We start from the raw sequence: 21,323 nt of genomic DNA on the forward strand, positions 1-21,323 counted from the left end.
TGATCATTTTGTCCACGTAATAATCACACAAAGGTATCTCCGCGATCCTTCCACAATGCTCCACATCTGGAGCACACTGGTCCTCTAATAGTCCATGAGGTCCCTATTCTCCCTCGGTCAGGATTTCCTCAAAAAACCTTGTCAGGGCTGATTCTCCACTCTGCAGCTTCGAGTGCAGAAGGATGGGGCCCGCAAGAGCTTTTAAATTAATACTGGCCACTCCAGGCTTGCATTAAACTCGCAAGGTTACAGCTTTTCTTGACCTTGGAATGGGTAGATGCCCACCAAGTGGCAAAACCCCTTTGAGAACCCCAGGAAGGCACACTTGTATGTGACCAGATAATCCCGTTTTTCAAGAGACAGTCCATTTTGGGACCTTGTTTCTTCATATAAGCGGCCTATTTTCTCCCCACCCCTTTCCCATTTTTCCACAGCTGCTATTGGTCACCCATTGCATTTTGGGAAATTCCTTTCCTTGAGGGTCCCCCAAGCCCTTTCACTTCACCTCTGGGGAGGAGCTGAGAAAGAAAACAAAGGGAAGAAGTGCAGCTGTTTCACCAGCTAATTTAAACAAACAAACAAAACAATGGTGCACAAAGGCTCTTAAGACATGCAATTCTGTTCTTAAAAAAGTAAACTTGTCTTTATGTAATAAAAGAAAAAATACACATTTTTAGGAATTAGCCTTTTTGCTAGATTTAAAGGGAGAAACAACATTTTACCAAGGATTAGGCATTTCAGGAATAGCTCTTCTTGAGGTCAGCTTTAAAGGTTAGCAAGCAAAAGCAAAAGCACTGGGGTTAGGCACCAGGAGAATCAAAAGCCATAAAGTAATAAACCTGAAGCGGCATTCTTCCTGAGACATTTCCTGATCTTATTACGTATCTGGGGCTTTTAAATGAGTAGTTTCTAGGTAGTGATTTACTGATGATTTTTTTCTATAACTGGCCCAAAGCTCTTACAGCACAGCTGCTCTGACCCTTCTCTCCAGGAGAACAGGACAAAAAAGGGAGTCTTGGTTCAATTTTAACAGATTCCACTTCTGTAGTAAAGTGGGACCGGGCTCAACCCCTCCGGAGAGCGAGGGGGAGCCACACGGCGTCACCGCACTCCATCGGCCTTGGGCCCGTCCTTTGCTGCGGTGGCTGAGGCGAACGACAACAGTCAGTAAGTGACTTCAGGCCCTCGGGGTGCCAGGGCTGAAGCGCGATCGACTGGCCTCTAGACGCCCCCGGCCCCGGGTCAGGCGGGGCCGTAAGCAGTTCAGCAGTCAGGCCCTTTCAGTCAGGGCTGAGCACTAGAGGATAAACAGTTAGTCTATAAAGCCCAGGCCCTTGGGACAGGGCGGGGCATACACAGTCCTAGGCTCAGGCCTTCAGCAGGCTGAGCACAAGATAATAGGCAACCAGGCCCTGTAGATGGCTCCTTTCAGCAGGCTGAGCACAAAAGGTGGATGGCCTCCTCGGCCAGGAGTCTGCCACCCTTGAGGGGTGGCAAGGGGGAACGCAGGCCCTCCCACTCCTCTGCGTTCCAGCCTAGGGCCCTAGCAGCGGTCAGCGCCGCTGCTGACGGTCAGTGGGGGATCCTGACCGAAACACACTGACATTGGCTCAGGTGAGTCTGCAGCCTGACTGGAGTCAGCTGCCCCCGGGCCACTTCCAACCTCCCCCTCACTGGGTACCTGCCCTTCGCCAGCGTCGTCCGGGGGGTCCCAAACCATGGGTTCCTCAGGGTGTCCGGCGTCGGGAGGTCCAGTCCACTCCTAGGGGTACCGGGCGTTGGGAGGTCCAGTCCACTCCTCCACAGGCCAAGCGTTGGACAGCTCAGTCGGCTCCTCTGGGTACTGGCCCCAGGGGAGGTCAGGCCAGTACCCCTCCGGATACCGAGCACAGGGTAGGCCGGGCCCAGCGGGAGCTCGGGCCCAGCGTCTGCCTTCTCCGGCAGCCTCCTCCTAACTGAGCGCTGGGGCCGGGCTTTTGTACTTCCTGTCCCGCCCTCTGACTTCCGGGGGGCGGGGACAGGCGGCAGGGACCTTGGACTTCCTGTCCCGCCCCTTGACTTCGGGGGGGTGGGGGGGGAGGAGACAAGCGGCGGGGCCTCCACCCGTGGCCATACCTTCTCTGGCCTATTCCCCTCAGGAGCGCGGGAGAGTGAGGCCCCCTCGCTACACCTTCCCATTGGCTCCTTTGGCCAGGTGCCCACTCACTTTTTACCTATGCATAGCAGTGAGACTTTTAACCCTTTACAGGTAAAGCAAGTAGAGAACAGCTACTAAGAGGGATTTTATAGCTAACTGACTGGCTGGGTCCACAAAAGGGAGCTACCTCCCCCCGCTTCATTTATCACACAACTCTACCATGACCAGCAGCTATGACAATACTGTGATTTGGGACTCTCAAGACATGCATTGTTAAACCCTTCTATGATTAGGATGTAGCTCTTCACCCGCTGGCCACCTTGTTTGTTGTTTCCTTTTGGTGTCTCCATTAGAATACGGGGTCTTTGGAGCAGAAATATTGCTTCTTTTGTATTTGTACACACCTGGCACACTGTAAGCTACTAGAAACAAAACCAACACGACGTCAGGAGAAAGGAAACCTTGGGAATGATGCTTTTGAAACCAGCTGGGTTAGAACATGAGAAAGATCAAGGGTTGAAGATACAGAAAGCTTCCCTCAGATTAGAGCAGATCTAAACCACGCCGGCTAAGTGACAGACTGAGAGCATCAAACTAGTAACCTAGATTCGATCCATGACCATTTCAGTCACCCATCATCCATCCTGGCATCAGAGATTTAATGGTGAAGATCCTGTATGACAGAAGGATGACTGCAAGAGGATAGTCTAGGCTGCTTAGACCTGTAAAGTCCAGCCAGAGAGTCTCCTGTGTCAAGAATGATGTGGATTTCCCTCCCTGGTTTGAACAGGGAAGTCAGTCATACTCGGTGGCTTCAGTCAGTTGCCAAGAAAATTATTTAAATGTAGTCAGTTTCACAGACCAAGGATATCTACCATCCATAGATATGTCTAAGGAACCTAAAACTCTGTTGTGAAAGCGCCAATATAAATACGTTTTGCAAAAAGCAGGTCTATAAACTACTTGCTCAAGTTCTCTTTTTGGAAGGGTTTTATTTCTGATCTAGACACAGGTGTCTATTTCTGTTTTTTCTAACGATTAATTCCAATAGTACTTCCCCCTCCCCTTTTTACTTGTAGCTAAATGACTCATTTTCAGAACATTCTTCAGTAGGTTGTATTCCAAAAACCCCTAATGTTTCAAGAGTGTCCAAGTTTGGAATAGCCAGGGAACTGCTGAAGAGATCAATGACAGATTCATGCCAATCAACATGGGTTTATGGAACACAAATCTTACCAAACTAATGATATCCTTTTTGAGAAGATTACAAGCTTTGTTGATAAAGAGAATAGCACTGATGAAATATAGTTAGGTGTCTAAAAGACATTTGACTTGGTACCCCACAACATTTTAATTAAAAAACTAGAATGATATTACAGGGCACAGTCAATGGGTCTAGTGGGATCAGTTTTTGACCCTATGCTATTTAACATTTTTATCAGTGACTTGGAACAGAGCATAAAATCATCACTGATAAAACTCTGCATATGATACAAAAATTGGGAGAGTGGTAAATAAGGAAGAGGTCACTAGTAGAGAGCAATCTGGATTGCTTGGTAAACTGGGGGCAAAGAATATTGGTTTTAATATAACTAGGGGTATGTCTACACTACGAAAATTAGGTGCATTACGATTGATAGCCGTCGTTGTCATACTCATGGGTGCTCTTTTAGCCGACCTCAGTGAAGTCGGTCAGGGGCGCCTGGACAGACATGAGAGTGACTCAGCCAGGTCATTCCCTTTTCAAGTTTCCTCTCATGGAGACTCAGTCCTGCCAGCAGTCGTACTGCACCATCTTCTGGTGAGCAGCCAGGAGATGACGATGGCTAGCAGTCATACTGCACCATTTGCTGCCAGCCTAAGATGTATAAGATAGATGGAGTGGATCAAAACAAGAAATAGACCCGATTTGTTTTGTATTCATTTGCCCCCTCACCCCCGTGAAATCAACAGCCTGCTAAACCCAGGGTTTTGAGTTCAATCCTTAAAGGGAGTGTCATGAACAGATACCTAAGGGTTAATGTTTCTTTTACCTGTAAAGGGTTAACAAAGGGAACCAAACACCTGACCAGAGGACCAATCAGGAAACAAGATTTTTCAAATCTCAAAGGGGGGGGAAGTTTTGGGTGTGTGTTCTTTTGTCTCCTCTCTGTTGCTCTCTCATCTCTGAGAGTGATCTCTCTATCTCCAGGCTTTCTAATCTTCTGTTTCCAAGTGTAAGTACAAAGGTAGAAGACAATAGGCTTATATTGTTTTTTTGTATTTACACGTGTAGTTTGCTGGAATGTTTAAATTGTATTTCTTTTTGGATGAGGCTGTTTATTCATTTTGTTTTCTTTTAAGCCAATGACCCTGTATATTGTCACCTTGATACAGAGACCATTTTTATGTCTTTTTCTTTCTTTTTATACAACCTTTTTTTAAGACCTGTGATTTTTCCTGGTAGGCTAAGGAACGAAGGGAGGGGAAAATCTTGTGTTAGAAGTTACAAAGCTTGCATTGCAGGACTCTGAGTGAGGGTGAGAGAAACCTGATCCTCTCTTGTTTGGTTCAAGGCAATGAAGCAGGGTAACTCTCCCTAGAGACCAGGCGCGGCGAACACGAGGAAGGTAAAGAAAAGGCGAGAACCATGGTATCCTTTTGGGACTCAAGGGCACTCGATCTGGAGTCCCTAAGGAAGGTTTTGGAATCAACGAGAGCCAGACCACTGGAATCTGCTGGTGGCTACGCGCCATCAGATCTAAGCCTGTAATTAAGCTTGGAGTTTCGCAGCAACCCAATATTTGGACGCAAGCTGTCAGAAATTGGGACTATGGCGATATGACAGGCACCATTATGTGTACAGTTTTCGTGTTTCTCCTCCAGCAACAAGCTACCCTTTCGTGATTGAATTCCTGTAGCTAACCCTAGCATGTCGTCAGTGCACCTCTCTGGTCAGAGCAACGACAGACACAATTCAATGCCTTTTCAGCGGACACCAATAGCACGAGAACATGCGAGCCTCGATCAGATCACCCGCAGCAATTATCGAGCATCGAAACACACGCGTATATCCAGCAGATCTCAGAACCAGAACCGCAAAAATCGAAAAGTGAGGAAGCAACGCGCAGCATGTGACAAATCAAGTTGACAAGACATAGGCACCATACATGCTCACACAAAGTACGCCCAAGCATGTCACATCAAGGGTTGAATGGGGCAGTGTCATGCTGTTGAACGTGATCTCTGGCCCAAAAGCACAAGACTTGTGGGACCGATAGTGTTGCGGGTCTGGGACGACCCAGGCGCGAAACTTCGCAGTAAGGGCACTTGCATGGAAACCTTGTGTACTTGTCTTGCCACTGCCTTGAACACCAGGATACCAAGATGAGAGCAATCCCACAGTTAGAACCAAGTGGCAATAGCCCTATAGAAGCTTGCAACACAGACAACACGCGTCGATCAGGAATCATTTGGAGTGGGAAAAACGACTCGGGGGCTGCTTGGATCCAAAAGCCAGGCAATCACTAGACGCTGACATCAAAGATGACTCTAGGAAATGTGCAGCCATAGTAAGATGCGCTTGCTGCAATGCGAATTCCCTAATGTGATGCGGGCGATAGACAGAACGCATACTTGTCTTGGGACCGACCGCACCACCAAGGCAGCCAGTAATAAACCGCAAGGGGTACTTCGTGTGCTGCAAGCACTGGATCACAAGGGACATCTCACCAACATCAACGGGGATGGCCAAGAAGGTCATTGACGCTTGTTCTAAGAACCTGGTCGTTTCAAAGCTGCAGGGACTTTCCTCCCAGACCAGAAAATCACGTTGGGGATGCGAAATGCCTATAGTCGTCCTTTGGGACCCAGCCTACCCCTTAATGCCATGGCCATCGAAAGCACATAGGTCGAGCAAGTGCAGATGGTGGTAAGAATGTGCATTTGGACGTTAAAAGTGCACTCACGCATTACTGACTCAGATAACACCTCAGCGACACCAATATTCCCCACCTCAGGGGTCCAGGACCCCCTTGGTGGTGCAGGGGTCAGCTAGCACGGATCGTCTCCCCATACAAGCGATCAGATCCCGTACCTCCCATTCAGTCCATGCTGAAGCTCTTTGCGATTCGGGACTCCACGGTCACCTCTGCTGATGAGCTCTGCATGTCACCTGTGCTGATCAGCTCCCCATGCTGGCCAAACAGAAAGAAATTCAAAAGTTGCAGGTCCTTTCCTGTCTACCTGGCCAGTGCATCTGAGGAGAAGCGCTGTCCAGAGCGGTCACAAATGAGCACTATTGATAGGTCCGGAGGCGCAATACCATCAATTGCATCCACACTACCCAAATCAACTCAGCAAGGCCAATTTCAGCACTAATCACCCATCGGGGGGGGGGGAGGGTTAGTAAAGAAATCTATTTAAAGAGCTCTTTAAGCTGAAAAAAAGGCTTCGTCATGTGGATGAGTGCAGGGTTAAAATCAAGGTAACGCTGCTAAATTTGACCTAAAATTGTAGTGTAGACCAGGCCTAAACGTAAATGTATACATCCAGGAAAAAAAAAAAAATTAGGCAGGACTCACAGGATGGGGGACACTATTCTGGGAAGCAGTAACTCAAACAAATTTGGGGTCATGGAGGATAATCAGCTGAATGCGAGTTCCCAGTGAGACACTGTAGCCAAAAGAGCTAATGGGATCCTTGAATGAATAAACAGGGGAACCTTGAGGAGACAAGTAGGAGCAGAGAGGTTATTTACCTCTGTACTTGGTACTGGTGAGACCACTGCTATAATTCTGTGGCCACTTCTGGTATCTGTAATTCGAGAAGGATGTTGATAAACTGGAGAGGGTTCAGAAAGGAGCCAAAGGATAATTAAAAGGTTCACAAAACCTGCCTTATAGCGATAAGCTAAATAGATTGAGCTCCCTGAGAAATGGTTAAGAGGTGACTTGATCACAATCTAAATACCTACATGGGGAACAGATATTTAATAATGGGCTCTTCCATCCAGCAGAGAAAAGGTATAAAACACAATGCAGTGGCTGGAAGTTAAAGCTAGACAAGTTCAGACTGGAAATAAGGCACACAGTCAACAGGGAGTGTACTTTTCTAGCCATTAAAGCTAAGCCAACCATGTTTGTGAGCAGAATTTACTCCCCACAGATGTGATCACAACACTACTTGAATGTTACTAACACAGACAATCTGGCTTACAAGCAGTAACTTTAACACTTACAAAGAAAAGATAAGACGGGGGGCGGGGATGAGGGACAAGTTCCAAGTTTGAGGAATAGAATAAGGAATTTTTCCACCTTTAAGTTGTCAGTTTATATCTATCCCGCACTGCACTGAGCCCATGTGATGATGGGTCAGTATTCTGTATGAAATGAGTTGGAGTTCTCAGTATGGGAATGAGTGAATAGCTCTCAGGATCACAAAATCACTACCAGAGCTGCTAGTAATTGATATGCTTGACTGACCACAATTTAAGTAACTAGACCCAAGTTTGGATGGGCATGAAAAATTTAAAAAAACCCTCCAAGCCACGTTTGAGGTATGTTGTCCAGGCAGCACACCTACCTCCTGTGCTGTTTTTAGCTGGTCTCTCCAAAACAGCAACTCAGCCCCATCCACAAATGCTAACATTCATTAAATAAGGGGGTCCTGCTGTTTGTATCGGCAAGACCTGTTTTGGACTGTGTCCCTGTCGTCTAAATAAACCTTCCGAGAGTCATGGTGAATTGCAGAAAGCCGGGGGTGCAGGGCTCTGACTCCCCCACACTCCCTGACAACTTGTTACTGCTACCACAAAGCAGACAGAATGCTTAAGACAACACTTTTAAAAAAATAAAAACACCAACTTATTTTAGAGGGATACAATCAACTTGAAACTACTCTTTTTAATTAAACTAAATTCCAAGTACAGGCAGTCCTTGGACTTACGACACAATTGGTTCCTGAAAACAGAGTTGAAAAGTTGTAATTCAACCGCAATCCACTCTATTGTGGGACCAAGAGTCGTAAAGTCGAAACCAATTGTCGTAAGTGGAATCAGGGTGTCAATTCAGACATGTCGTCAGTCGAATGTCAAAGTCGAGGACTGCCTGCTACCTATGTTCCCCTGCCAATGTTTGTGATTTTACAGTCATTTTCCTAATGAAGATTTCCAATGTTGCCATGTAAAATTGCCCACACAAACACAAACTCAAAAAAAAAAAAAATTAAGCTGCCTATACACAGAGTGCTGTTAAGTGCATAAAACAAAGAACTGAGTACATGTTTTCTAATAGTCTTGCAGGTGGTATACACTTCTAAAATTACCCTAACAGTAGGTAAAAAGGGAGACCTCATCAAAATCAGGCTACACTGCACTCGGCATTGTACAGGCACAGAATCAAACCTGGTCCCCAAACACAAAGTTAAGTAAAAGACAGGGGTGCAACAAGTGGATTTTTTTGTTTTTGGTTTTTTATACACAGGAGGGAGAAGGGAGGCGGCCAGCCAATAAGAATAGTGACGTAGGCTAGCTACTGCACAACATGACGGTTTCTTATTCATTTGAAAAAGGACTGTGTTTTGTTGGGCTAACAATTGTTTTTTAATTGTTTATTGCCCATTTTTTTCTTCCTTTGTTTGTTTTTTGAGACTAGCTAAACAAACGAACATGAAGAGTTCCAGGTTACCCAGTTTTCCTCCAGGCAGTGCCCTTCCCCAGGTTCAATCACTGCTGTTTCCACTTCCCTCCCCATAAATACCTATTTCAGATTGTGACATATACCCAAATGCAAGAAACAGAAAGATCCAGATGACAGTGGAACCAATTGTATTGTGTGTGTTCCACTAACCCAGAACAAAGAAAGCTAACATCCTCTTTTCAGAGCTGCACGGATGTCAAAGAAGGTTGTGTGGAAACCTCACAACTGAGGCTTCAGAAAACCCCCAAAACTTGCTGTAAATTCCACTTCCCTCCCCCTCTACATTCAAAGCTGAAGGCTCCTTTGGAGTTTGCCACCATCTGGGTTTCTGTTTACAGCTGTGGTGCGGTCACAGCAGAAGCACAGGAGCAACAATGGGATGCTGCCAATGCAAGCTTGGTCCAAAACGCAGGATTGTAAACATACAATTTCCTCACAAAAGAGATTTTTTTTTTTTATTGTTTGTTTAATTCCAAAAGGCAGCTGTTGATTTTAAGACTAACTCAGGCCCTGCAGCTCAAAAGCCACAACACTGAATCCGAAAGCAAAACCCACACTCAACAAGAGTGACACTGACTTTTGTCCAACTTGGAGAAATGCAAGAAAGAAAAAGAGCGTACATAGTGAGTAACAGTCAACTGGATTAGTTTTTGTCTTACCAATGTCAGTCATCTATGGTGTTAATAGCACAAGGGATTTTGTTTACAATCATTTCACAATTGACAACATTCCTCAAGGACTTCCCAAATCACAGGAGCAGCACCATCAGTAGCCAACATTGGCACTGTATATGGAGTAGCCCTACTTCAAGGCTTTCAGTGTTGGACTGGAACCAATATCAATATGGTATCTCCTAGCTGTCCCATGGGAAAAGCGACTGTGACATTCCTGACATGAACTGTGATCGTATAGATCATTGTTGCAACCAAGGTCCTATAGGAAGTCAAGTAAGGGAAAGGTTGTAATTTGCTGGTTATGACTATGCTGTCTGTATAATTTTTGTATTTGAAGTTATGAATATTGGCTCTGTACTTGTATCTCAATGTGTTTGATTCTAAGTAGCATCAGTGAAGCATTTGGTCAGCTTCTTGAGAAAGGACTATTCTAAGTAAGTGCCCAATCAAGAAACACTTAACTGACCAATGATTTGAATGTTCCACAGGGGGAGTAAGCTCAGAATGTGGATTGACATCTCCCAAAACTAACATGTAAACAATGGGCATCGGCCTGCAAAAAGCGAATCATTCATGGGACTGTGACTTTGATGGCTACAGACTCGAACAAAGAGGGTTATCGTGCCCCACAAGAGAGAGAAAGAATATAAAAGGATCCTGGAAGCCCCTACTTTTGTCTCACTGGCTCAAGAGATGGCCTCTACCCCAAAAAAGATGCTGAAAGAAACTGGAACAAAAGGACTGTGACGACAGGCTGAGAGTGAGCTGCTGGACCCAAGCACTAAGCAGGGTCGGCAACTGCCTTCTAGTACAAGTGGTGTGCCGAGTTTCATGTTACACTAATTAAGTTTGCATGCGAATACATTTTAACGTTTTTAGAAGGTCTCGCTCTCTAAGTCTATTATTATATAACTAACTAGTGTTGTATTGTAAAATAAACTGGGTTTTCAAAATGTTTAAGAAGCTTCATTTAAAATGAATTAAAATGTTGATCTACCCTGCCGGCCCGCTCAGCCTGCTGCTGGTCTGGGTTCTGTTCACCAGGCTCGGCAGCGGGTGAGCTGGGGCCTCGCGGCCGGGACCCCGGCGTGGCAAGGGTCCGTCAGCCAGAACCCCGAACAGCAGTGCGGGTGCTGTGTGTCGATAGGGGCGCAATCCGCGAGTCAATTACTTGCCCATACGGGGCTGAGCGCCGCCAGACCCAAAAGGGCGTACGGGCTAGCGGCAAAGGGCGTGAGGCATGCAGCGGTTAATGAGTGAGAGGGTGCTCAGAGTCAGGGCTAGGGTGCGGGGGCGGAGGGCGAGAACTCGAGAGGAGCAAGAGCTTTCAGGAAAAGCTATGGAGTATGTTTTAGAGGGAGTGGTAAAGGGCTAGGGCAGGGAGAGCCTGGAAGGGTGCGGGCCAGGGCAGAGGTGTGTTGGGGGGGGAGTTGGGGATCAGGGCTCGGGGGAAGGTGCTGGGTGACTGCGCCCCCCTAAAAAACTCTCAACCCAGCTGCTCCTTGTCCCCTGACTACCCCCTCCTGGGACCCCTGCCCCCAACTGCCCCAGGACCCCTCCCTGTCTAACCCTGCCTGTTCCTTTCCGCAGGACTGGGACTCTACCTCCTACCTGTCCCTGACTGCCCGACCCTCACCACACCCCCGGATCCCCAGCCAGACACCCCGGGACTCCATGCCTATCAACCACTCCTGTCTCCTGACTAGGACCCCAGACTCCTGACCCTCCAACCCCCCCCCCAATCCCTGCCTGCCCCAACCCCTTTCCGACACCCTGCCTCCTGACAGGACCCCCAGGTAAACCCAACTCTCGCCACACCTCCCCAGCTCTCTTGTCCCCTGACCACCCCCTCCAGAGACCCCCCCATCCTAACTTCCCCTCTAGGACCCTCCTTGCTCCCGGTCCCCTGACTGCCCTGATCCCTATTCACCCCCTGCCACCTCACAAACCCCGGGACTCCCATGCCCCATCCAACCCCCCCGCCTCTAACCACCCCCCGGGATCCCACCCCCACATCCAACCCACCCTGCTCCCTGCCCCCACACCTTATCCAACTCCCCCAGCCCTGGGCCCCTTACCATGAGGCTCCACACAGAGCTAGATACGCTGCTCCGCAGGGAGCACAGAGCTCCGCCCCTCCGGTTGAGCGGGAGCGTGTCTGCCTCCCCGCGGAGCCAAACGCTGCCCCGCGGGAGCGCGCAGCCCTGACCCCCAGAGCGCTGCGTGCAGCGGCAGGGCTCCAGGGAGGGGATAAGGTGGGGGAGGGGCCGGCAGCTTGGCCCAGCGTTCCAGCCTGGGAGCGCGGACCCCGTGGCCTGCCATGCCGGGAGAGTGGGGCCATTTACCCACCCCGTGCGCATGGCTATGCTTCTGCTCCCTGCCCCGCGGGGGAAGGGGAGGGCAGAGGAGAGCGCGTCGGGCTGGGCAGGATTTTTAGTGGCATTTAGAGCCATTAAAAATTGGCTCGCGTGCCGTCTTTGGCACGCGTGCCATAGGTTGCCAACCCCTGCCATAAACCATATGGTTGGTCTGAAAAGAACTGGGCCCAGACTAGGAGGGAGTCTAGTCTGTGAAAGAAGTTTATTGAAACATCTCTGAGGGTAAGATTTACCTGGTTTCAGTTTCCAACTATACTAGGTTTAGACTAGCCTGCTTTGTTTTATTTTGCTTGGTAACTTATTTTGTTCTGTCTGTTATAAAAAGTAGGATTTAAGTGGTTCCAAGTAATACTTAATAAAAATCACTTTTGCTTATTAATTAACCCAGAGTAAGCAATTAATACCTGGGGGAGCAAACAGCTGTGCATCTCTATCACTTTTATAGAGGGCAGAAAATTTATGAGTTTACCCTGTATAAGCTTTATACAAGGTAAAATGGATTTGTTTGGGGTTTAGGCTCCCAGAAAGACAGAACGCTGCGTGCTGGAAAAGTCCATTAACTGAAAAGCCCCTGGGCTAAGTGAATCTTAGTTTCTGTGAACTGCAGGGGGGTATGGCCCAACCTCTTGGTCTGTGCCGTAACCGACTGGTGTGTCTAGCTCAGCAAGATGTGAGTGGAAAGAAGCCTTCTCTGGCAGGGGTGTTTGTTCTCAGTGGTATCCCAGCACATTTAATGACAGTCTTGAGGGAGTTTCTGTGACCAAAGCCATCACAGTAATGACTTACATCAACTGTATCTTAAAGGCCAGTAGTCTGCAAGCCTCACTAAAGTCATTCTAGCTCTCATTGCATCCACTTAGGGTCTTGTCTACACTAGGAATATTAGGACCTAACAGAACTGCATCGGGGTGATTTTAGTGGTTGCAATAGTGGAAATTCTAGTTTATGCAGGCTTTGAGTGTTTTTAACCACTACTGTCCAACTCTGCTCGGCACAGGGCTGTATGCCTCATCCTCCACTGGTACAGGTAGCACTAGTGGTGAATTACAGGTCCTAATATTGCCAATTCAAGCGCAGCTTTATGATGGTTCAGTGAGACTCTACTGCAAACAGAAATATCACACTGAAAATCCATTTGAAACAGGAAGGCTTAAAGTCTTTGAAATGGAAAATGAAAAAGTTGAAAGGAGCTTTTTTGTGGGCATTTGACAGTATCCTGTTTTGTATGACTTATTAACTCAATCACCAGTGAAGTCTCACTATGCCTGAAGGTTTTCATTTAGCTAGTTAAGCAGACGGCTGTAGTGCAGATGTAGTAAAAAAAAAAAAAAAAAAAAAAATGCTGTCAGAGTGTTTTCATTCAGTTAATGCTGCACTGAAAATATGCTTTACAGTCAGACAGGAGATGGAAACTCCCTGGCATGTGTTAGAGAAGTTGTTGAAAGTATGAAATATTCAATTCCCTGGGGATAAATTTGTGAGCAAGCATGTTTAACAAAATGAATAGAGTAGCAAGATATCAAAATCGGGGATCCTTTTGTACATGACCATATAGCATTAAGAGATGCTCACTTCTAGAGCTGATGATTCCTATGGAATTTTAAATTTGAGTTTGTTTTTCCTTGTGTTCAGAGCTAACTGAACGTGCTTTGACCACAGAATTTCAAATACTTCACATTACCAGATAAGAATGTTTATTTATGAAGCAACAATGGGGAGGAGAAATGGTAAAAAACCAGTTTGACAGGATTCCCAAAGGTAAACAAGTACTTAGTTGTTCCCAAAATGAATAAAGAATGAGAATATAATACTGTCTAAGGAAATTCAAGGGTCCATTTACAAATAGGAAGCATTGTAGCAATATGGACAAGGAAAACCTATACAACAGATATCCCTAAACACGCTAGGAGGAGGATAGTATTCAGTTACCTACTTCTCAAAAATAACATGAGCTACCAGTTTTCTGCAGACTTATTCTCCTGTGCCAGATGGAAAGGACAACAACAGGCCAGGACTCCACTTCTAACCAGCAACAGTTGATGTCATAACAGCTACTAAAACAGAACTAAAACAGTGTACCCGATGCCTCAGATAGGAAACATGAAATCCTGAACTCAGGACCTAGTGAGTGAGTTCCTAGTAAGGAGGAATGGCTTTTCAAGTTTTTTTTTTTTTTTAAATTGTATTCTAAGTATTTGTGAGGGTTGGAACCATCTGACTGACAGGAGGCAAGGAAACCTAGTGCCACCACAAAACTCTACGGGTAGACAGTCAGCTTTATTTCTTACCATTTTAGTTCTCTCAGAGCCCAAAACGTACTTTCGTTTGTTTGCTGAAAGTGCCTAAACACGCCAAACTTGCTCCCACCAGCAAACGTGCTCGACACCAAACCGGCTGCTGCCATCTTCTTCCCAAACCTACAAGGAGATTTCATGCCATGCAGCACAAAATGGATACAATCCAGGTAACAATTACTTCTTCATACTCAGCTGTTGAGGGAGGGGAGGGGGGCGGGGCGGGGAGAAGAGGGTGCTATAGAGAAGAAGCGCTCACTATCTTAGATATTAAAATGGACATAAATCAGAAAGCCATCTACCCTTAGACACATTGCTACAAACCAACCTAAAGATATATTCCTCTTTAAAAGGAAAAATAACGAATGAACAGAGACTGGAAGCATTTGAGAACGCAGACTGAACAATATTAGCATTGTGAACCTGCCTGAGGGATTAGAAGGAAAGGATGCAGCTGGGTTTTCCTGGAAATTGGCTGCCAAGGATTTTGAAACAAAGATGAGAATGACCAGATAAGTGTCGAAAGATTTTTTTAAAATCCATGTTAGAAGACCAACAGCTTGAAGCACATGATCATCATCATCAGGAATTAAGGCAGTCACTTCACCTGACACATACAAGAAATAATCTTTTCTCCCTAATGTCATGCTGTTGAGCTACAGTCTCGGGCTGACTCACACCGTCTCAGAAAAAAAAAAAAAATTAATCTAGATGTGTGCACCAAGCAGCAGCAGATGACTCTTCTACCCACAAACTGTGGGTTGCAGCTACCAGGAAGTCATTTGTTCTGCGACATGAAGTCAGCTGGGCAGACAAACACTTATTTAAGAGTACAAAAGGAATCTCAGCATCTGACAACAATGAATGGCTAACAATTTTATTCTCTTGATTTTAAGTGTGGAAAGGAATATTATGCATGCAATTGGTTGTTTAGCTGTTTAGGTGTGCAATGATATAAACAACTTTGAAAGTAATCTTAATATGACATACTTCTAACTATGAATCATTTCTTGCAGATGAGAATTGTTGTAGAAAAAAAATGTTTTGATTGTAGTGAATAAAATACCTCCCAAGATGACCCCGCTGCCCTTTGATTAGTGAATCTATTAGACAATAGTACTGTTCTTCTAGGGTCATTCCATTGGGGGTAGGAAACTTTTCCCCAAGTAAACATCCACTTTATTTTATATAGAGAGGATATTATCCTGTAGGTATGGCAATGGTTAAATATTTTTTTACAGTAAAACCTCAGAATTACAAATATCAGAGTTACGAACTGACCAGTCAACCACAAACCTCATTTGGAACTAGCAGCACACAATCAGGTAGCAGCAAGACAAAAAAAAGTAATGGCAGTACTGCATTAAACGTAAACGTAAACATAAAAAGAAAGGGGGGGGGGGGATTTTAAAAAAATTTGACAAGCTAAGGAAACTGTTTTGGTGCTTGTTTCATTTTAAATTAAGATGGTTAAAAGCAGCATTTTTCTTCTATATAGTAAAAGTTTCAAAGCTATATTAAGTCAATATTCAGTGGTAAACTTTTGAAAGAACAACCATAACATTTTGTTCAGAGTTACAAACAACCTCCATTCCTGATATATTCATAACTGAAATTTTACAGTAGTTGTAAAATTGCTGCTAGTATAGTGTCTCTTTAAGCACTTTCATAGCTGAGAGGCTGAAAAACATAGGATCATATTTTAGCAAGGAAATCAAAGCCTGAATAGATGATTGATTGGAAGCTAGCTCAGGTAATAGCAAAGCGCACCTGACATAATAAAAAAGAACACTGCCTCAAAAGCAGCTGGCCTGGACTCTCACCACACACTTGTCCCCTCAAACTCTGCTCTGAAACAAAAAAACCAAAAGCCACAAGCCTTGATTAAGACTTAAAATCTTCACGCATTCTCTGATAGCATTCTGATTAGAGATTAATAGAACTCCAAGGTGGAGTGTATGCATTATATAGAAAGTTGAAGTCTGGCATTAATCAATGCCAGTCCTAAATTTTTCTGTCAGTAATCGGGAATTTTTTCCTTGTAATAACCTTTCCAAATACTTTCCATCTCTTTTCTTTAATCCATATTTTGGCCACCACCAGATAGAAAGGCAAAGCTAAAGTAGTTTGAATCAGGACACTTATCTACCCATATTAGGGATGTCATATGTACCCATCACCATATAATCAAGGCCTGAAGAAACATTCTACCCTGAGCAAAGGATTAAAAAGGGAATTTAAAAAGGGTAGGGAACTCAGGCCTGATTCTGCGCCTTTAAAGTCTATAGTTTTGCCACTGACTTTGGGGAGCACAGAATTAAGAATAAATCTGAAAAGATACACTCTCTCTCCCCCGACCCATTCCCAGATTTCAACAAGTGCAGCTATAATCTGAAAAGGGACTCTAAAAGTGGCAAGATAAGCACCCATGTTTCTTTCAGTTCATGGAGTCCACAGCGACTTTCTTCAGTCTACAAGTAAAAACAGATTTTTCTAATTGCCATCCCCACAAACATGACTAATTGATCTGCAAGCTAAGCAGTTAATTGATCTGTAGGCCAAATTATTGAACATTTATATGGGGTTGCACCTAAAGCCACAATCAGACCAGGGCCCACTATGCTAGGCACTGTAAAGATGCAAGGACAGTCCCTACCTCAAAGGGCCCCAGTTTTCTAAGATCCAAGTCAACTGAAACTGTCTCCTAAATAAGCCAAAAATAGACTTGTCAGCCCTCCCCCCGAAGAGCTTATTAAAGCTCATAGGGGCCTCTTAGAAGCCCCCTAAGGTCCCATGGATCCCCAGTGAGCATAAGGTTGGCAGGCAGGGGAAGCCCTTACCCCAACCCACAAGCACGGCAAGTGATCATATTGCCCACTCCCCATCACTGCAGTAGCTAAGCACCCCTCAACATTTAGTGAATTTATCCTCAACACCCCAGGGAGATAGAGAAGTACCCCCCACACATTTTACAGAAAAGGAAAATTGATGTACAGAGAAGTTAAGCGACTTGGCCAATGTCATGCAGGAAGTATGTGGCAGAGCCAGGAATTGAACTCTCATCTCCCAAGACCCAGTCCAGGGACTTGGCAGACAAACAGACAATCTGTCCTCTGCACATTCATTAGAAGGGCAGAGTTCTCTATGCCAGTCTCAGACACACAGACCTGTCTTGCTACCCAGTCCATGTTTTCCATGCCCCTTGGTCCCCTCCTTCCCTGCACAGCAGAGTTTCAGGGCCAAATGCCAACCCCAGCAGTTACTAAACTCCCCTCACAACAGAGAGGTCCAGGACTCCCACATCCCTTCAATACTCCTCATTTCTCACAGCACAACTCTACTTTCTGTCCCCTCCCAAACACTACTGAGTTTATCTATCCCACAGCACTGGGAGGTAGGGAAATATATCTATTTCACAGGATGTTGAGGTGGGGGGCGGAATCCAGACAGCTTAAGACAAAAATTAGTGGCAATCTTCAAAACCTTCTGGTTTAAATGGACTTGCCAACTTCATAGATAAAAGTCTGTGACACAGTGATGGTCAGAACTTAAGTGCTTGTCCATTTATTTAACCAAAGGGACCTCTTTTTCCTGCAGTTCCTTTCCCCATTCGTGCGCTGAGAGAGACCCGTTTTTGAGACTACACACATCTCCATCTACTCCATCCATTTGGAAAAGGGATGCTTTTAAAAGTAAAAAAAATATTCCCCATATTCCTAATATATATATATTCCATAATAATCTTTTTAATAGGGCCTCTCTCATTTCAAAAGATAAAGTGACTTTCATTTTCAGCGAGCTGTCAATAACCATAACTTCTCATGATATAATTTGGATATTTGTTGGAGTATTCTGCCTCTGAAGTGCTTTTCCTGCCACAGGAGAGAGAGAGATCCATGTCTGCTGGAGTTCCTCTACGTAGAATGTTTTATTAATAATGATGTAATGCCTGTTGAAGGTTTGGGGGGGAAGCAGACTAATCACTACGGTAGATTTTCAGCCAACCCAACTCAATCTTTGAGGCAACTGAATCATTAAAGTTAATGGAAATTTTGTCACTGATAAAAGAATAAGAGGGAAAGTGAAGTTTTGTATCAGCCACACACTCAATTTAGCAGTTCAGAGGCAAGCTAGGCACTGTGAGTCTGTCTCACTCTTTTACGCACACACACACAAAACGTCTCTCACTGGAATTGTAGTTCCATTCCCAAAAAGCAAACACCAAAAATAAACAACCATTTAAACCTTTGAAAGTTGTTGCAGTGGTAGTAGAGATGAAGAAAAGTAAGTGCCTTTCACATTTAGATGTAAGAATCCACTTGTTTTCATATACTTCAGGGGGAAATATTAACTTGTTGGATAACTAGGAATCTCCCTTCACAAAGTCAGACAGAGAAGTTTGTAGATTTAAGGTTCACTGACAGATTTTTATATATTCTCCCTAAATTAGATTCTGGGGGCACTGTGATTTAAATTTAACTACAATAAGTAAAATACAAATGTATCAGCAGTGATTCAAGAGGAACTTTAATCAAGAAGTCATAAGTCAGAGTATACTCTAGGCCCTCATCTATCATATAAAACAATGACCCATAAGTCTTGAAATAAGATGCTTTACTCTGATGGAATAACAAAAAAGAATGAATGTTTGTTGCAGTCCACGTTCTCCATTTCACAGACTAATGTGCAGATCCCTGGTTCTTTGGTTATACCTTTATGTTGTAAGCTGTGCAGTGGATACAAAGAAATGTGAACTGGAGAATACAGAGTGAAACCACACCCAGGTGCAATTTCACCAGGAACACTGCCTTCTGTTCTGGGAACCTCATTACAAGAGATGTTGACAAATTGGAGGAAGTTCAGAGAAGGGCAACCAGAACTGATTAAATGGGCTGGAGGAAAGATGAAAGTACTAAATATGCAAAGCTTGACTAAGCAACAGCTTGTGAAAGAAGAAGAGAAGCAATATGGTTACCCAAGAAATATCTGAAAGATGTAAACTTCAAGGGCCAGGGTAGATTATAACAAGAGGATCTAACTAGGAGTGACGGGATATAATACAATCTCATTATCAGAAAACAAAACCAAAAAAACCCAACAACAACAACAGTAAGATGTGTTAGGATGTAGGCCACTCAAGAGAAAGCAAAGAAGCCCTATTGCTTGGCAGATTTAAAACTAGACTAGACAAACTGTAGGGGGCTAATCTTTCATTTAACCTAGGTGGATAGATCACACTGTGTAACAGGCCTTTCCCATCTCTATTTTTTCTTATTCTGTTCAGAGGGAGAAGCCTCCAACCAGTAATCTTTTGGATCAAAATCTTTTTCTTCAAATCTTTTTCTTCAAATCACAACATATAAAACAAAACTTGTCAGAATGCAAAGTTCCTGCTCCACTTTGCTGCAGTGATTTACACCGGTTCATTGCATAAAAGCCTTTTCTGAGTTTTAAATTTGTTGGTATTTGATTAGCATCCCCTTGTTTTTGTATAGTGAGAGAACACAGGAACACCCAATTCACCCTCTCAGTACTATTCACTTTATATAACTATTACATCCCCTCTTATTTACTTCCTCTCTGAACTCAAGTTTAAGCTGTTTAATCTCTCCCCATAATAAAAAGTCTTTCCATGCCTCTAATCTTAGGGATCACGCATTGTGGCCCCCTTTTTTATTTCTCTGCATCTTTTTTTGAAATAGGGTGACCACGAACGAATACAGTATTCCATGTGAAAGCATATTGTTGATTTATGTAACAGCATATATATTCAGTATTTCTCTCCCATTCTTTATCCATACTTCTCTGTTTTAAGACACAAACACAATTCTTAATTTTTTAAAATAAAGCTGTCCCAGGTTTTTAAACCATAATCACATAAGAAATTTAGTAATGTGCAGTATATGACTAGTTCAAATTATTCCTTCTAAAGTGTATTGCCTTGCTTTTGACATCAATTTCATCTGACACTGTGCTATCCAGTCGCACTGCTTTATGTTCATCTAGGGTTCTCACCACGTTCTCTGGCCTGCACTATCCTAAACAATAGTATCATTGTCAATTGTTGCCATCACGCAGTTAATCCTTTTTAAAGGTACCTCTCATAGCACAGATCCATGGGGTACTCTACTGATAACTCTTTACCATTTCGAAAACTGATAGTGTATTCCTGTTCTTTGTTTTCCATCTCTTAATTTCTAATCCATGATAGTATTTTACTTCTCTCACCCCATAACTACAAGTTCCTTTAATAGTGTCTTCCAAGGAACCTTGCAAAAAAAAACAAAAAAACAAAAAAAACACCACACAAACCACCACCACCACCCACACCATTTTTGAATGCCTTAATCAATCATATATACCTAGGGTGACCAGACGTCCTGATAAAATCGGGACCATCCTGACATTTGGGTGGCAATTTGTCCCAATATTTCACTCTGCTGGCAGCACTGGTTTTGCTTTTTATTTTTTGGCTCCACTGGCAGACCCCCTCCGCTCCCTCATGTGTCCTGATACTTTCTTCATCTCATCTGGTCACCCTATATATGCCAGCTCTCTTTTATTCACTATTTTGAGGACATGCTCAAAAGAATTCTAATAGATTAGCTATGATTTTTGTGACAAAAATCATGTCTGTCTACTTTGTTTCCCTACTTTGATATTTATCTAGGTTTTATAACTAACTAAATTATTGCATCAATCAACTAATCTGGCACAGCAGTAAACTCAGTCGTCTAAATTCCAAGTACCATCCCTCGCACCTTCTTTAAAGATAGTAAGATACACCTACCTCCAGCCCTCCTGTACAGTTTATCCATTTTTATTAGATACTGCAAGTTTTCATAGTCACTCCATACTTAAGTTCCTTCAGAACTCTTTAGTAAATTTTTCTTAAAATTTATCAGTTGATTCCAGTGCCTCCTTTTTTACATCTCAATCTATTTCAGTACCTCATCTTTATTGAGAAAATCAGATCTCTCTCTACCATCTTGCAGGGTGATGGCTGGTGCAAAGTAGTCATTTCTCTTCTCTACAAAATCATTATCCTCCCTAATGGCTCCATTTACTCTCTGGTAATCCAGCAGACCCACTAACAGTCTTGAAAATGTCCTGGTACCGATTTGCATATGACTTGAAATTCTCCCTTATAGCATCTAATTTCC

General features: G+C 44.2%; 1 protein-coding gene across 3 annotated transcripts in view; it reads right to left on the minus strand.

The window, feature by feature from the left end:
• The window catches only part of RAB11FIP3 (RAB11 family interacting protein 3), a 175,943-nt gene that overhangs the window by 148,544 nt on the left and 6,076 nt on the right, over positions 1–21,323 (minus strand). The window contains exon 1 of one of the 3 annotated variants that reach the window (XM_075069369.1): positions 882–1,284. The exons of the other annotated variants lie outside the window; for them this stretch is intronic. The gene's annotated coding sequence lies outside the window, so the exon portion shown is untranslated. Of the gene's footprint in view, positions 1–881; positions 1,285–21,323 lie in introns of those variants that run through there. 3 annotated transcript variants of the gene reach the window in all.

This window comes from Chelonoidis abingdonii, chromosome 9, assembly GCF_003597395.2.
Source record: "Chelonoidis abingdonii isolate Lonesome George chromosome 9, CheloAbing_2.0, whole genome shotgun sequence".
NCBI lineage: Eukaryota > Metazoa > Chordata > Testudines > Testudinidae > Chelonoidis > Chelonoidis abingdonii.